Genomic DNA, 9,167 nt, shown 5'->3' with positions numbered 1-9,167 from the left:
TTGCATGCACTTTGATGCAAATTGCATTAATAGAGAGCAGTTTTCACTTTCCAACATTACAAGTCTCACTCATAAATAACCCACACAAAAGTTTACATGTCCCCAGCACAGGGTCACATTAAAACTTTCTATTAAACTTTTGATTTCAACTTAAACTTGAAAGCAATTTTTCAGTGAAAATGTATACCGATAGTAGTGAAAATTATTTTTAAAACAGGTTATTACAGATAGAGGGACACCTTGTTTGCATCTTTTTTGTGAGTAACATTAACAAATAGCACATATCAAGGCGCTGGTTTAGCTCAGTTGGTAGAGCAGGTGCCCAGAGGCTACTGTCCTCAACGCACTGATCACAGGTTTGACTTCCGGTCTGCCGATTATTTGATGCATGTCATCGCCTCTCTCTCTCTCTCTCTCTCTGTCTGTCTCTCTCTGTCTGTGTGTGTGTGTTTCTCTGTCTCTCTCCCACTCTCTCTCTGTCATATTAATGCAGCTTATCTGCATCTTCTGGTCCCATTAACATTACTAACCACATATCCTCCCGGGAGTTCTTGTGCTCCCTTGTCTTGAAGGTTCCTGGAGATCGTTGCTGCAGACCACCTGCTGCTGTGGACCTGCTCGACTGCAACAACTACTAACATCAGCCTTCCCCATAGTCATCATGATAGTCATCATTATTGTTGCTGCTAATGCTAATAGTAGACCTGTTGACTTCAACTGTTACAATTACGATTACTACAGCCTTTATCATTACTCTGCGTCTCGCGCTGATTTATTTTTTGCTAATTTTCACACTAGTGTACCACTATTATTGGCATTGTAGCCATAAATATGTATTACCTGTTGTTGTTGATGTAACAAGGACATATGTTGTTGATGTAACAATGACATATGTTGTTGTTGTAACAAGAACATATGTTGTTGTTGCTCTCTTTGCCTTCCACTTTTGGCCCATCCAGTCGAGGCAGACGGCTGTTCAACATGAGTCTGGTTCTGCTCGAGGTTTCTGCCTGTTAAAAGGAAGTTTTTCTGCCAATGTGCCGAATGTTGATAAGTGCTACTCATGGTGATTCATGTTAGGCCTCTCTTTAAATAACAAAACAAAGAGTTGGTCTAGACCTGCTCTTTTTGTGAAGTGTCTTGAGATAACTCTGGTTATGATTTGGCGCTATACAAATAAAATTTGATTGATTGATTGATTGATTCTCTACTCCCCACATTTCTCTCTCTCTATTCAGCTGTTGTATCAATAACGGTACAGTAAATTTAGTTCTTTGTCTGTGTTACCTTGTCTTACCTGTCCTTGTTTAAAGTATAGCATGTCAATGTGTGTATCTGTACATTGAGAGTAAAGAAAAAATTGGAGTCAGAGTCCTTGTATGTGCCCACATACTTGACCAATAAAACTGATTCTGTAGAAGTAACTATAACAAAAAATCTTACTGCAGTATTGAAACTTCCTTGAAATCTGTGTCAGACTCCTTTTAACAGATGGCAGAAGCTGCTGCTCCGAGGGACGGTTCTTCATTCTGTGAGAGTTTTATTGCATTATGTGTGTGAATTAAGCGTCTGGTCAAACAGCGTTTCAGTGTTGATAGTGGCATTATGAGCTTTGAAAACGGGGCCTCAGAATTTAGAGAGGCTTCTGACCAACTGTGGCAGAAGTAAATAAACAGAATCATGAGTCACGATCCTCTCATGAAGCTTTTTAATATGTTTTCCTGTGATGGCAAAACATGTTCACACCCGGCAATGTGTTCACTTGAATTTAAAACCCACTGTGCTGTAAGGGTTAATCAGTCCCTCCAGGATTGCGCAGCATTTTCTGTGATTGTTGCGGCCAAAAATGCCTGATTTCACAGCAGCTTTTTAAAAATTGCGATGTTTTGAGGCTTTGTGTTTTTCTGGTAATGCATTACACATCCACTGTGAGCGACTGGGAAAAACACTCCAATTTTTTATTTTTTATTTAACATTTATTTAACTAAGTGTCCTGGCCAAGACAGGCAGCAGCACATTAACAAGTTTCAGACAAACAATGAGCAGCCATACATACAAACATAACACAGAATATCTGACTGTAATACAATAAAAGACATGAAATAACAAGTGAAACCAGTCAAACTAACACAACCACAATAAACCAATCAAGTCATCTATTGACTGAGGGAGCTGTCTTCTGACATCGCTTCCAGTCAATTTCAGTGTAAATAAGTTGTGTAAAAATTGAATGACCCTAAAGTCAATAGCTATGAAATGCTTATTCCTCGCTGCTTGTGCACATTCAATGTTATCCATATGTGCAAGAGAGAATCTAACCATTATTTATGACATTCACACTGTTCTACTCGTTATTTCAGCTGCTGCAGGAGTATAAAACAATGGATAAGACACAGTGGGATACTATCTCACTGTATAATGACTATTTAAAATCACACACATCAGTATGTCATACAGTAAAAGATGCCCTCAGGTGTTACATGCGGCATTGCAGACCTCAGGTGATCAATATTTTGAATATCAAAGAAGCAAGTTTGGTGACATAAATGACTCAAACAAGTCAGTTGGTCAAACTTGCAGAAAAGCTGCAGCAATTGCCCAAATTGTACGGTTAAAAAGTTGCGGCAATTGGTTAAATTTGCTGGACTCAGCTTTACAACTTCCAACTGCCTGGAGGGACTGGTTTATATAGTCTGACCTTTATTTTAATGTGAGACCTTGTAAGGTCTTGAAATGAATGAGGCCCTACATGATTGGGTTGGTCAATTTTACAAGTCAATGATTGTATATTCAACTAATGATATGTTCTATTCTATATACCATGTACCGTCACAAAGGTCTTAATGTTGTTACATAATGATCTTCACAATGGCATGGCTTTCTTTTAAAATCAGAATCAGAAATACTTCATTAATCCCCGCGGTGAATCTCGGGCGTTACAGTTGCTCCGCCACAGAGAAGCATTGAGAGTTAAATGCAAAATAAAGTTAAATACAAAATAAGAGTTACGATGCAAAAAAAGTTATATACATAAGAGTTATTTACAAATGAACAGTGTATGCAGTATTATATCAACATATTGCAGAGTTGAATTAATGCACAATCATCCAGCTTATACGTACAGTTAGAGCTCAGTGCACAGTTTAAAGTGGTGTCTGTGTGTCTGACACTCAGAGGGAGGAGTTGTAAAGTGTGACGGCCACAGGCAGGAATGACTTCCTGCTCCTGTGCTTAACCAGCACATCATGGAGTGGGTGGGAGACATTAAAGTTGCAGTCCTTATTATTTCAAGAGGTTAATTTGGCAACACTCTTGGTTAAAGTTGTAACAGCAAGTGACTATTGCATGAGGTGTCAACAAATGTTTTGATGAATGACAAAGGTAGCAAACTCTTCATGTTCTCTGTGGCGGCTTCAGAATAAAAGCCACGACAGTTGAACGCTTTTAATGTGAGACAGGAGGAAATTCAGGGTTTGATTTCAGAGTGACTTAATAAAGCTCAGACATGGTGTAAAGAGAGCAAACAGTGAGGCTTATAACTATGTGATAAAATTACACTGGATAACATTCCTTATGCTTCAAAGGGCATTTTGAATCCAGTGCAGGAATGGCAGAGTCTGTCATTACAAACTACTTCAAAAAGATGTCATTACAGAATGTTTATACATCCCATAAATATATGGATTGGTTGGATGAAAATCAGATGGATAATGACTTAATGTAAAATTACTGAAATCATTAAATACACGCTTTACTTTTACTGATAACTGTAGAACATCCCCAGGTTACTAAAGCTCCCAAATTCCCTGAAAAAAGTGCCAATGACCCTGAAGCCAAGACAAAATGCATAATGTATCATCAGCACGATTCAGCAATCTATCCCATCCACGTGCTGTGTTGAATTTTTGGTCACACATCAACTGAGAATTTTAATGTTCGAATGCAGCTCTTGCATGACTGTGATGGATAAGATCAACTTTGATATGACATTTCCAAGTAAAATCCCAGATGCAGTAAAAGTTTAGGAGCCCTTTTCCAGGAGGAAGGAAAGGTGAGAGATGAAAGATGAGGAAAAAACGTGAGAGAGAGCGTGCGGTGAAGCACAGAGAGAAAGATACCCGTGTAGGGAGAGGAACAAGACAAACGGTCAAAGGGAGAAAAGAGAAAAGTTATATGAAAGTGCTCTAAGGAGCTTATCGCTCATATGATAATCATCATTCAATTTGATCAGTTGGTAGATAGAAGGTCAAGAAGGCAGCTAGTCATAATTGTGCCTCCCAGCTCGGCCCGACTCGTTTCAGGTACCGGGTATCGTGTGCATCTATACCTGTTTTTGTGTGTTCTTGTTCTTCTATCTCTGTGAGGACAAATTAAAATTTTCGACCTTGAAAGCAGGGACATTTTTAGAAAGCGGGGACATTTGGGTGTTAAGGTAAGGTTTTTGCAAATGTAGAGGGACAATCATGTTTGTGTGTGTGGGAAACAGATAAAGAGAGAGGAAACGATAGATGGAGATTATGTCCAAGTCCATACTAAGCTGTAGTTGACATTAACATGGATAAAACAAAGCGTATCTGTGAGTGAGGCACATTTTTTGGAATGTTATTATCTCTCAATCAGTTTTACATTCCCGTAGCAAACATTTGTGCGTCATGCTTCAGCTAAACCCTGCGAACTACTCACACTTTTTCTTTTGAAATTGATGTTCCTGTCTTTTACAGTTTTTGATCACTATTGCATTTCAAGGTCACTTTGTGATTTTGGATAGACATGTAGAAAGAAAGTTTAAAAGAGTACGTATTTTTCATGAGCTATTCACTATAGCTAGGTGTGAATGTGAGCATAAAAGGTTATCTGTCTCTATGTGTCAGCCCTGTGATTGACTGTTGACCTGTCCAAGGTGTACCCTGCTCTCGCCCAATGGCAGCTGGGATAGACTCCAGCCCCTCCAGGGTAAGCTGTACAGATGAAGGATGGATGGATGGATTTCACTATAACTATTATACAATGCAAGTGCTGCTAAAAAAGTTACACAATAGTTAATTCTTTTGAGTTTTGTTTTACTGTCTATCAACCGTTTGTGTATCTCAGTTATCCAGCACAAGGTCTGGGAGTAGAAAAAGTCTAATGTGACACATACTCTACAGAAGAAATGTGAAGATTGTAGCTTGGTAAACAGCTAAAAAACACAATAGAGTGATTATACTTAATAGTAAATTAAAGTGGTAATCTCGAAGATCTCAGTTTCGATCTCATTTGCAGCACCTATGGCGATAAACGATTATTACAGGAGCACAATTCCCAGATATCCAGACAGTGTTGCATGTGTGACGTCCACAGTTGGCTGCGGTTTTAACTTGCTGACGGTCGCTTTCCTTTTTAGACTGTTTGCCTTCATCTGAGCGTCAAATTTGTTTCTTTTTCTTTGGATTTTCACCTATTTTTGAAGTTGTATCTGTAGTCATCGATCTTTTCTTTGTTTGTTCAGCCATAGTAGATTACTGTTTACTCGCAACACTTGCAGAGACCGAAAAAGCAGCCGCTTAGCTCCGCCTACCCTCTCTGGCAGACCAACCACTGCTGGCTGATGGAGAACGCGTCACTCACTGGGCGCCGCTTGTGATTTTTTTAAAATAATATGTAATATAATGTAATACTGCAAATGCAAAGGCTTTCATCCGTGGGCCATAGGCTCAATCACCATTGTGACACCTCATTCGGCGATAGATAGTGACTTAACAGACATTTATTTAAAGTATAACTCTAAAATGATTCTGTGCCATTGTGCCCGTGTGAAGATCCATTTTCATCATTTATTGTTCACATCAGTTGTGTAGGAAGAAGGTCATTGTCATAGAAATTGTTACCGAAAAATAAACAGTTAAGCAGCCATGTCTTTAGAAGCAATTGAAATATGAAAATAGGACACCAGTGTGATTAATGATGAATTGTTTCACGATGCTGCCATTATAAAAGCACTCACAACATGTCCAGAATCACAAAGACATTTGCAGATTTTCTCCAACAGCTACAGTTTAACATAAAAAAACATAAAATGTGCACCAATGTCAAATTTTCCAACAAATTATAGCTGAAACTAAAATAAAACAGCAAAGAAATTAGCTCGTCCTGAAAAACTGTTGCTTTCCCTTTCCTTATTTATTATATTGAATAATGAACTGCAGGTGATGCCCTTTTCTGAGGTTGTGTGCGTGTGTGTGTGTGTGTGTGTGTGTGTGTGTGTGAGTGTTTGGCCTGGAGAGAGCGAGGCGCAGGTGGTGAGTTTGAGGCATGGAGAGCCTTTGGAGACTCTGTCCAAACCACCAGGGACCAAAATAAAAACATTTTTACCTCTGTTCTTTCTATTTTCCGCTCTCATCATCCCTCTCTTTTTCCCGAACTCTCCTCTTCACTCCTTGCTCTTATTTTTTCTTCATTTGCTCCTTCCTTCTCAGTTTTCTCCACCGTGCGAGTAATGTTCACGTAGCTCCATCTAGTGGTGAATTCTGTGAATGGCATTTATTCTTTCACCTTTCAGGGATCATGATCAGAGAAAAGGAAATGTCAGAAGGTATTGATCCGGGATTTGACAGTAATCAAAGTAAAATATTTTAAAAGGAATATATTGATATATCTTTTTCATCATCCAATCATCATCTTCCTTTGCACCAGCTGTTGATAAAAAAGATGGTTATTATACAGTTCATATTATGATATAAAGGAATTACATGATTTTGCATGTAATAAAAGAATACTTAGATATTCTAAAAGCTTATTCGAGAGTGACAATACGATCAACCACGATCCAGATCATTGTGGATAGATGACAAGTGAAGTTCTTCTCTCCTCCCTGCCCTCCTTACTTCCCTTTCTTCCACACCCAACCCTTGTTTTCTTTGTCTGCTCTTTCTCTCGGTTCCTCTGCTTGTCTTTCTTCCTCTATCTCTCTCTCTCCTTTGCTTTCGTTTCCTCCCTCCCCTGACTCCCGTTCTCTGATTGTGTCGTTTTTCTCCCTCCACCTCTCCTCTCTCTGCCGTGGGCAACCCGGCTGTGATGCTGTTAGAGATCCACTGGAGGGAAAAGTGTTGGAGCAGAACAGACTTGCCTGTTTGTGCGTGCGCGTGTGTATGTGTGTGTGTGTGTGTGTGTGTGTGTGTGTGTGTGTGTGTCTGTGTTTCTGGTGTGTTTGTGTCGGCATGTATGAGGGCTGTCAACCAAAGACCCGAGGACACCCTTAAGATATTTTCTGTGTCTGTGTCTGTGTGTGTGTGTGTGTGTGTGTGTGTGTGTGTGTGTGTGTGTGTGTGTGTGTGTGCGTGTGTGTGTTTGAGTATGTGCAGCAGCAAAGAAAACTGTCACCTGAATGCCCCAGGTCTCCCCTGATGCCTTTGCACGTCTAAGTGTGTGTGTGTGTGTGTGTGTGTATCAGGTGCTTGCCCATGGGTTTCACCAAGGGATACAAATGTTTGCCTTGCAGCATCTTTAGATCTATTTAGCTAGCTTGCTAGTTAGCTAAATTGTAAAGCTACAAACAAAGCAATGCCTGCTTGTGAATTCCTTTCAGTTGTGTAAAGGTTGTGACAGGTGTGTTTTTATGCATGTCGGGACCTTCAAATATTTTACACATTTTCATGGTCCCCAGAGCATGACGTCTTCTGACTTTGGTTATAAACTTGTATTTCCTCTTGCCTTTGCAGCAGCAACTTCTCTGGGAACCACAAATACTCATATTGAATTGTAATAGCTTTGGTAATCCTCTGAATTTCAATCTAGGACCATCATCTGGTTACATTTTTTTTGGCACTCGCCTTTTTGGACAGGACAGCTGAGGAAAGGCAGTAAATATTGGGAAAGGAGAGTGGGGAAGGCATGCACCAGGGGGCCAGGGGCCGGAGTCAAACTCAGGTCACCGTGCCGTGCGGACTCACTGGTAACATTTCAAAATCGATCCGGTATCCTACTTTAGTTTATGACTAAAAACTGAAGGAGGCTTAGCATGATACATTAATCTTTGTGATTTCAACATTAAAGGATCGACAATGTGCATGTGTACACTTACTTTTGTCCATGAAGTTTATTTATCTATGCACAGATCTAAAAACAGTCTACAGTGTTTAATGCTGTTAGTCGTCTGTGATTGACAATTGACTTTCCAGAATCCACTCACAGTCCCTGCTTAGTTTTTTCTGTTAAATAAATTAAAAAGCTATCACCACTGGAAAAGAAATACTTCTTACTTACTTAATAATAGTTTTTGATTTATTGTGTTCTGTCTGCTACTTAGTGAAACTGTGCTGTAAGCTGTGCAAGTGGTGGTTAATTGTAGTTTCAGTGGTAGGATGTCGGTTAGGTTGTTGGTTTGTTGACTGTCAAGTAGAGTCGGGCTGATTCAGGGTGAAGATGGTGCCTTCAGGGGCTCACCGTAACTTCCAAATTCACACTCTGAAAGTTGGATTATAGATAACACTTAAGAGATAAATGGAATAAATCAAACTGCTTGGGCAAGTTCATGCCAGAAAGCTTAAAAAATGTGCCCGAAAAAAAATCTGTGATTATTTATTATCATAAAGCAGTTTCTGTGCTTACATTTAGTGCATATAGAGAAATTGCTTCCTAAAGACAGGGTAATGGTACATTTTATAACATGAGCTCAGAGCACAAACCAATTCTGTAGCCTTCTCGTCTGCCTAGTTTAATAAGGCTAATATTGTTTCAGAATTTTACACCTATGGAGACATTATACATTCAATGATGGAGACACTTTACTTTTCCTGGATTTTCGTGTGTAGTAATATAATTTTAATCATTAGCAAAATTGCTTAAATGAACATTTTAAAGATAAGATAAGATAATCCTTTATTTTTTTGTGCATATGTTACCAAATTATTATAAAACACATCAAAGGAGTAAAAATATTTATTATTATAAGTTATTATTCACATTGTATTCCTGGGAAAGCAGGTATTATTGTTGTTGTAGTTGTTGCTGTCGTTGTTTTTGTTATTATTATTATTATTATTATTATTATTATTATTATTTAATTAACAACTTTATAAATACAAACATATAAGGTACTTTGTTTTCTTGTACATCACAAGACAAAACTTCTGCCTCAGGTTGAGCATACAAGCTAAATGAAAAACAATAAATAAATAATAAAGTACATA

The sequence above is a fragment of the Semicossyphus pulcher genome, unplaced genomic scaffold (genome assembly GCF_022749685.1).
Source record: "Semicossyphus pulcher isolate SPU_LCO1_2020_fin unplaced genomic scaffold, fSemPul1.0.p SCAF_6, whole genome shotgun sequence".
NCBI lineage: Eukaryota > Metazoa > Chordata > Actinopteri > Labriformes > Labridae > Semicossyphus > Semicossyphus pulcher.
This window is presented reverse-complemented; position numbering follows the sequence as displayed.